We start from the raw sequence: 9,456 nt of genomic DNA, 5'->3' as shown, positions 1-9,456 counted from the left end.
TAATCTTGTGCGCTTGTTTGTACGTCTAGAGGGTGTGTTCGTAAATCTCTTCTCTTTCAAATAATTTACAAGAGCATTTTGTATTTCACCTTCTTCTACATTATCTCTTGGCAATTTGTCCAGCACGCGATTTCTGTTGAATGGTGCAATACCCGTTGCATCAAATGATGATATAAGACTTCTGGTAATCGCATTTTGCTCATCATTTTCCTTTGATTTCTTGTTATCCATTTCCACCAACGTTGATTGCAGCAAATGTGGAAAATCCCTCTTATCAATGGAAGAAAGCGACGGATGTGCGTTTTTCCATCTGAGGAGAACATCTCTCCAAGCCATTTTGAAGGGTCTAAAAAAACCCACATCTAATGGCATAAATGTGTCGCGTTCTTAGGTAGACATGCAAAACCGATGTTATTAGTTTCACACAGATTTATTACTTCGTCCGTAAAGTGGGATGCGAGATTATCGCCTATTAAAACTTTTCGACCTTCAAGCCGCTCCGCGTGCGGTAAAAATGCGGATTTGAACCAATCGGTAAACGTTTCCGCATCCATCCAACCATGGCTTGTTCTGTTGTAACGGGAACCGCTGGCACAGCATCTTTCACTGCAACAAGGAGATGATTTTGGACCATTTTCGGTCCATTGGTTCCACATTTTTTCGGAACGATAAATTATATAGGGGGGTAAAAGGACCCCTGATGCTGAGCCACACATCATTATGGTAGTAGCCGATTTAGTGTAGTTGCACACCCTCTCAGGATATTTTACTCCACGACGATACAAAAGTTTCTTGCGTCCAGGGTCGTCGACTAAATTAGTCTCGTCGTAGTTGTACACGTTACATGCAGGAACATTTTTTAATGTGTTTTCAAGATTATTAAAATACTCTTATTAAAATTTCTCGAGATACATCAGCACGTGCTCTTTTAATATTAGCAGCAAGCCGTTGGGTAATGTCCTTTTTATGTCTTGTTAAAAGTGAGTGCACCCAGTCCACGCCAGGTAAGTTGTTATTAAATTGTCGGACTGAACGCCCCTGCATGTCCAACAAATTTTTAGCCATATGCCTTAAGTCTGATAAGTTAAGGGGAAACCCCCATTCACCGCAAACACCGGCACACTTTAGAATGGACCGTTCTTCAACCAAATTAAATATCGTTTGTCCGCCATTGCACTTAATATGACGTCCATGGTACCTATTATTCAAAGTACCATATGGAATTTTGAATTCCTTTGCCGCCTTTCTTAAACTCCATCCATCATCGATTACTCTTTGTAAAGCACCTTCAACAGATTGATCGTCATAGTCTCGGTATCTACGCGCACCCAATTTCCTTTTATAGGATCGTGGCATTATGTATCTGTAACAAAATCTTTAAGCTAATATTTAAAAAAATGTTCGGGATAATGCCAAGAAATTTTTACATCTACCAAATCACTGATCAAAAACACCCCGTTGTTGTGATCAATTTCACCCCGTCTTGTATACGTTTAAATTATGTTCAAAGGAATAACGATCAAAATGTAAAAGCGCAGTAAATCATGGTATAGGTTATGAAGAAACATGAAATGATTAAAGGAACTGATCTAACCCATTTCAAAACTGAAATGTGGCACAAATTTTGAGAAGTTTAAAATCATCGTGTAAAGTACTTACCGATTTCACAGCCTATTACAGGAACAACTCGCTCTTGAAAAGCGCGAACACGCACAACTTTCCTTCAGTCACTGGCGGTAAACAAGATATGACAGTTAGATTTTACATTCGCGCAGCAATGCGCGCGCCAAATTCAAATACCCATATTTTCGATATAGTTATCAAAGTCACCCCATGAAATCAATTTCACCCCATTACACGGTAATAATTAGCGAAAGCAACAAATCGCTTAGTCTCGTCTGCATTTTTTGGTACAGGATAATTTTGAATAGCTTCCAATTTACTAGGATCAGGAGAAATTCCCTTAGGTGTAATCATGTGACCCAAGTATACTATTTCCTTTCTTAAAAATTCACATTTTAATGGATTTAATTTCAAATTAACCTCCCTGAATCGTTGTAAAATTTTTACTAAATTTCGATTATGATTTTCTAAGGTGTTTCCAAATACTATAACGTCATCGAGATAAACAAAACATGATTCATAGTTTAAACCAGATAATGCAATTGTCATTATACGTGAAAATGCGCTGGGACTAATTTTTAACCCCATAGGCAATCTCTTTATTTGAAATTGACCTTTCGCTGTAGTGAAGGCAGTAAATTTTCTACTAGATGGTTCTAACTCCACCTGATAAAATCCCTGTGATAAATCTAAGTGCGTAAAATATTTATATGTTTTATATTTAGATTCTAAAGAAGACGTGAATGAGTCAGTTTTACTAAAGAGAGATATTGTGAAACACCCGTAATCAATTACGGCGTTATATTTTGTGAAGAAATCTAATCCTAAAATGCCATGAAAATCTTGAGTGAAACTGTCAATGATATAAAATTCCTGGTTGAATTCAAAATTTTCTAACCGAAGTGGGATATCAACAAACCCAATTGATATTATAGATCCTGAAATCCCATTAATTCTTACTTTCTTGTCGAACTGTACTTTTTCATTTTGACTTAAGGAGGCTGGAAAAATTACACTAATAGATGCGCCTGTATCAAGTAAAAATAACAAACTTTTGTTTTCATACTGAATTCTTAAACAATTTAACCCATTTATATTTAATATACATTTACTGTAAATTTCCTTATTAGGGACGAAAAAATTTTCCTGCATTATTGAAATTACCTGTATTTGAAGTGTTGGAATTATTTGCTGAGCTTTGGCTATGGCATGCATTGACATATCTAGGGGGCATGAACCTTGGTGAAGAAGTGCTGTGTGTGTAATTGTAGGATCTACCTCTATAGGAAGTGTTGTAATTTCTATTGAAATTTCCACGCGCGCAATTTTTTTCTACATATTGATGATTCGGCGAGTGATTCGGTTGAGTATACTTTTTGAAGTTTTGATTGATTGATTGATTATACGACTTTCGGGGTTGATATTTTTGAAATGTATTGGAATTATTTCCTCTAAATTTATTAAAGTGATATACATTGGGAGTTGATTGGGTAGGTTTATTTAACTCTTCATTTTTAGCAACAGTTATTACATCTTTCAACTTCTCGCAATTTCTAGATTTAACAATTGTTCTTACCTCGTGATTTCTCAAACCATTACAAAATGCATTTACAGCAATCTTTTCGTTTACCGGACGTAAAGATTTTAACAAGTCGTTATCGTTTCCTGCCTGTGCCAAAGTTAGATCACCTAGAAGTTGCTCAACTTTTTCGGCAAATTCGTCTATACTTTGGTTTAACTGTTTAATAGAGTGTAGCTGATGAGATAAAACCGTGGCTGACTTTTTCGTAATGAAATTGTCACTAATATCACTAAGTAAAGAATCTACGGTAGCGTACGACGTATTTAATCTAACCTTAGCATTTTCCGAGAGTCTCGTTTTTAAAATGTAGTTAATTAGAATTCCATGATCTTCTTTTTTTAATAAATCTGCGTATAATCTACTAGAATCAATCAACTGCTTCGTAGTAGCCTCTTTCCCATCCATACAGGGTAAAAGACTCGAAGCGGTTTTTAACGCAAAGGATTCTCCCATTTTGTCTAGCTTACCTAAATTTAACCTACTTTCTATTAAATTACGACATTCTGCTAAAATATCTTCAATAGACCCTATCGTACCTTTCACCTGATGGTCTAATTTCAATTTTGAAGACTTACGTTCTTCGTAAAACCTTAATCGCAAATTATTTAATTCTAACGCAAATTCTCTTAAATCATTTAGTTTTCTCCTATTGTACTCTAAATCACTACGTTTTCCCTGATTGTCTTTTTTCCTATTATTTAAAAACGCACTGGTCCTAGCATGTAAATCTAAAAAATCTACTAATTCTACCATAACTCTTACTCGTTTTCTTCATAATTCCTTCTTGGGGCGGTTTGTGCAGGAATTGCAAGTAATTCGTGGCTACGGATGACCTCTCTACGTACGCTGCCTTCCCAATTCTTCTTACACTTTTCCCATATGAAATAGGCAATGGCGACGGACAGCAGGACAATGATGACGATAACTCCAATTTCTGTAAATTTGGTGCCCTCGACGTCAGAACTGGGTTGATTGGCGTTGTTGTTACCCGATCCAGCAGCCTCGATGATAATTCTTTCCTTTTTATATTGCGAACTGCACGTTATTATAATATTAAACATTTTACACTATTTAAAAATCTACGTTAAACACTTTAATCGTTCTTTTGGCAGGATCGCCATGTAATAATGTCTGGTCTCAGGGAAAATTAAATAAATAAAACTCACACATTTATACCTAATTTACTATAACATTATTTAGGAGCACACAATACGCACAAGAAGTGCGTTTCGCGGTGCTATCATGACTACTTTACTACTAAGTATAAGTACTAATCAACCGATCATATATGACGTCACAACGTTGGACGTCATGACCGTATTAATTCATTACATAACCTTAAAACACAATACTTGATCACCTATTATTAATGAAGATTTCGCAGATTTGTATTCCTCGGGCGATGAGGAATTGTATGAAATGAATGTGCGACGTTGGTTTTTTTTCAAAAGATTTCGGTTGAGAAAACAGAGTTCAAGTTTTGCATTTGATAGAAATTCCGGAAAAGGTGTCAAGTCTTTTAGTCCAGTCAATAGAGAAAAGTTTAGTCAAAAATTTGGTGTCCAAGAGGTTATGACTGATTCTTATGTATTTTTTGGCGTAGATTCCGAATTTTTAATCTCCCACCAACCTTAGGGGGTGGGAACCCCCCCAAAAATGCAAAAAACCCCAAAATTTCGGCCCAAAATTCAGAATTTTGGAAAAATCTCGCTAAATTTAGATTTTTGGCCCAAAGTACCTTAGTTCCAAATTAAAGTACACAAAATTTGCAGGAAAAGTGATATATACACTTTTGGTCTAGGACCAACGGGGGCGGAGATAAGAGGGGGGTCAAAAAAGGGTATTTTGTTGGAAAACGTGAAAAAAACGGAATTTCTCTGAATAACTCGCTAAATGTTGGTTTTAGAGAAAAAACTCAAAGGACCAAAATGAAAGTAGACGAAAAATACTTCGGAAAGTGCACGTGTGCGGAGCCGATGAAGGGGGGGAGGAGGGGGAGGGGGCGAGCGCAAAACCTCTCTTCCTGGCGCCGCGCGACGGCACTGGCATAAGGCGCTATACGCGCAGTTTCGGGCATCTCTGGCGGCCTCGGTCCCGGTCATAACGGATGCTTCTTTGTCCTTATTTTAGAAAGGGGCCTCTGGCTTCCCCCTCCCTCTTGTTGGTCGTTTGTATGCTTTTTGTGTCCTCTGGAAACCAGTTCAAGATCCCTCTTCAGTGCGTCTTTGTAGTCGCGTCGTGCGCATCACGCTATATTGCTCCCTGCTTATTTACTATTTTTCGGTTAAAAGTTTGTTGTTTTTACCGAAATTTTCTGTAATATCGTGCTCGCGCGCCTGTGCGTTTTGAGTTTGTTCGCTTGCATATATGCTTGCTATACAAATTATCAAAGTCCTCGTGTGAGATCGAAGGGACTTCAGCGCATTTTTGTGTGGCAGATCAGTATTCTATTAGCCACTTTTTACTCAACCATGAATAAAAGATCTTGTTGAAGGATACCACATTCCCTTTGACGGTACCCACTTCCGATGTCCCGTTCACCCGCAATTCGCGTTTGAAGATTTAACTCCACCATCAGTAAGATCGTGTCGGGGGCTACCACATTCCCTTTGACGGTACCCACTTCAGACGTCCCGTTCACCCGCAATTCGCTTCTATTGGCGACACGAGAAAGAGAGACAGACATTCGAGATTTACGAAACGTTAAAACGCGTGACAGAATTCGCAACGGAAGGTAAAAGGTGCCCGAAGTTGACTACCTCTCAAAGACGCGCGCGCGCGCGCCTTGCAAAACGTCGTTAATTTCGCCTCTAGGCCAAAAAACAAAATTCCGCCACGCAGGAGTTGTGCGCGTTTACAACATCTTTCCGCCGACACCAATTTGAAAAGAATCGGACCAAAACTGTAGTAGAAGATAGGAAAAAACTGAAAAACCTTCACGTTAGTATACTACACTCGTGGATGACGCCCAGATGTCGCCAATCCCACATCATGTAGCCCTGTCCCCAAGGTTTACAAATTACACGGCCTTGTAGATACACGTACACCCGTTGCCTTTCTACAAGAGTTCTTCTACGCGCCCACATTTGCTGCCAGCCAGCCAAAGAGGAAAGATAAAAGTGTAATGTAAAGCTGCATCGCACGCAATAAAAAAGTTATGTTTAAATAAAAATTAATATATTTTTACATAATAATGTAAGCACGTAATGTAATTACATAACAGAAAAGTGATTCATTGTTTTACATTCGTAAATTTTGATATTTTTTTTGTCAGCCTGCGTTTACAATTTTCAAAACTTAAGCGCCTATTCATATCGCGTAAGCGAATATATGTACGGGTTCTGCTAAAACACAAAATTACTTCTGCGATATTTGTTTGTGATTTCAATATTGTTTGATTAGCTAATTTTTTTAAAATGTGTTTTTCATTCTGGGCAACTCTAATCAATTCATCATTTGGATATAACAGATTGCCATTTGACATTACCGTAATCCACTCAGAGGGAACACTCGAAGCTAATGTCGCTGTGGAAGTGGCTAAATCATATTTATTTTTAAATTTATGAGCAATATAGCTGGCAATATATTTTGATGATTGAACATTGACACTTTCATTATCATCAAGGATGTTCGTGCTGGTGTTGGTATAATCACATTCATCTACATCTAAATCATCATGCAATGGTTCCACAAAAGAGTAAGTCTTTTGTATTTCCTTTTCTATTTCCTCAGAAGTGTATACTGTGAAATATTTGATAATAATTTTTGTGTTACGTAATCATCATCAGTTTCGCTCATATCGTTCATACACTCCCCAGTATTTAATAGGCAAGGTTCTAAGCTTGCTATGGTATTGTTTTTCTGTAAATACAGATGCAGAATGTTTTCCTAGTATGAACCACCTTAATCTATACTGGAAGTCCGGAGATGTTGGATGATCATTACTGCCTCCCATGCCCTGTATATACGAGAAAAAGTGTTCTATGGTACTTGATTTAGACGAAATGTTAATAGATACTCAACTTTGAACTTAGAATTTAGGTACATTTCAACAAGGGACCGGTTATTGAGTAAAATGCCTTTTTGGAAAGAAATCAATGACACGTGCTTTCCAATAGTAATTTCTGTCATCAAATTTGTCATTAGTTTTAAAATGTCAATCTGATTGCTCAAATCGGTACCAAATGCATTTTTACTATGGTAATTTTGAGTATACTTTGTCCTTGAATTAAAAATGTTGAACCAGTCATTAAATAATTTTTGATGCTTGCTCCCAAGCAATGCTATCTGCCAAAATACCTTGCGTACGTGTTGGAAAAAATTTGGACCGCTGGACGAACTCGTTGCCGTTCTGAACCTTTTACATCTAAATGATAGCCCGTTATTTTATGAGCAAAGGTTAATTCACTTGTTGAAATGGAGAGTATTGATTCTAACGTAGACTGATTAACAGTTTTTCGTTGAATACCAAGACCCTGATCTAACAAATGGTTCCTGGCCAATTTCAAAACATGAGGCGCATCACTAAATACAAAAACCTTTGATTCGGGATCTTTAGGATGATTAAAAAAACCATTTTTACCGTGACCAACATTGAGCTCAGACCATAGACTCATATTTCCTGAACCAATCTGACACACTATAGCCACTACATTAAACCCTGCTATATACAACTGTGAAATAATATCCTTCAAAATGTCTGATGACATCAGAGACTTGTTATACCTAGACCGCGCATACAATGCCACTCGCGTATAAAAGAGTGTTGCCAACATGTTTAGGCAACACATCATATACGTAAAGGCAAAGAACGAACCAGTTTAGCAAGATCATACATATAACCAGTCGAAATAACTAGAATCATTACATAAAAATTTTATTCAATGGTAAAATGAAATGTGCGTATCGACATAAAAATGTTTATTGGATTTAAACAATACTCATTTGTTGTATAAATGTCTAATTCTCACATCTACTTCGTTTATTTTCTTATTTTCGTAATGAATACGTATTGTAAAGAATACCTTCAGTATTAAGTTCATTCACTGCAGCCTGCAGGACATGATTATGATATATATGATGATGATATGATCTTGAAGTGCCAAAAACAAATTACATCCGTGGAAATTTCTGCGCGACGTACAACAAAGACGCCGACTAAACAAATTCATATATCTGTTACACTATCGCAAAGATTGTTTCTCAAAATATTCTTGTGCTCTTCTGCTTTTTCCATTCCATTCTACATAACTATACCTAGATGTAACTATCCGGTAAAAAAATACCTCATACGAAAATTTACACTAGATTACATTTATTCCATTATTAACGTTTATAAACTTTTCTGAGAACATTATGTGTATATAAAGTGTGCGCTTTCGATTCAGCAAAGAAATTTTAAAAAATACTGAAAAACTAGCCCAGTTCAGCGATATAATCCCAGCAAAAACAAATAGTGAAGATTGGAGCGCGAAAGTTCTTGCCTTTACGAGTGGGTGGCCTTACCATGTTGACAACATACAACTTGAGCTATGCGCGGTCTAGTTATAACAAGTCTCTGGATGACATACGTTCGTCATATTTATAGAAGACTGGTTGCTTCCAGTTACCGATTAGACCACGACACAACGGTTTGGCATGTCTTGTGTGGACCCACTTTCTGCTGCTTCAATTTGTCAATTCCAACGCGGTTTGATATCTACATCTCATCGAACGATAAATCACATAATCTTTCAATAGGACTGTAATCTACAGATTTTTTTTTCATTAAAATCAAAACGTTCTTCAGAATTCCTTGGTCCAGTTCTAATGATTTGAATTTGTCCATACCTATATCGTGTATGGTTCCTGCGTACAGTTCTTCGTGTTTCAGCAATTCTAAGCAAACTAATGGGTCTGGTCCAAGTATAACATTAGTATTTAAATCCTTTGCTTCCTGTTTTGCTTTACGTAGAATGGAAAAAGTGTACAAAAAGGGAGGCTCTAGGTCAGGGGTCGGCAACGCTGTGACCGCGGGCGCACGTGCGCCCGCGAGAACTTTTTGATGTGCCCACAACACACGAGCGCTCGTATCTTCGTATTCAGTAACAACTTGCCATTCGTGTTTCGTGATCAGTGCGCTACCTACCTACATAATTATTTGTAGTACTGGTTTGTTAATTTGTGCTTTTAACATGAGTAAAAGACCAAGGACTTACTATTTTAATAAAGAGTGGGAAGAACAGTTCTTCTTTATAGAGTTTAACGGAAAA

The sequence above is a fragment of the Photinus pyralis genome, unplaced genomic scaffold, assembly GCF_008802855.1.
Source record: "Photinus pyralis isolate 1611_PpyrPB1 unplaced genomic scaffold, Ppyr1.3 Ppyr1.4_LG1, whole genome shotgun sequence".
NCBI lineage: Eukaryota > Metazoa > Arthropoda > Insecta > Coleoptera > Lampyridae > Photinus > Photinus pyralis.
This window is presented reverse-complemented; position numbering follows the sequence as displayed.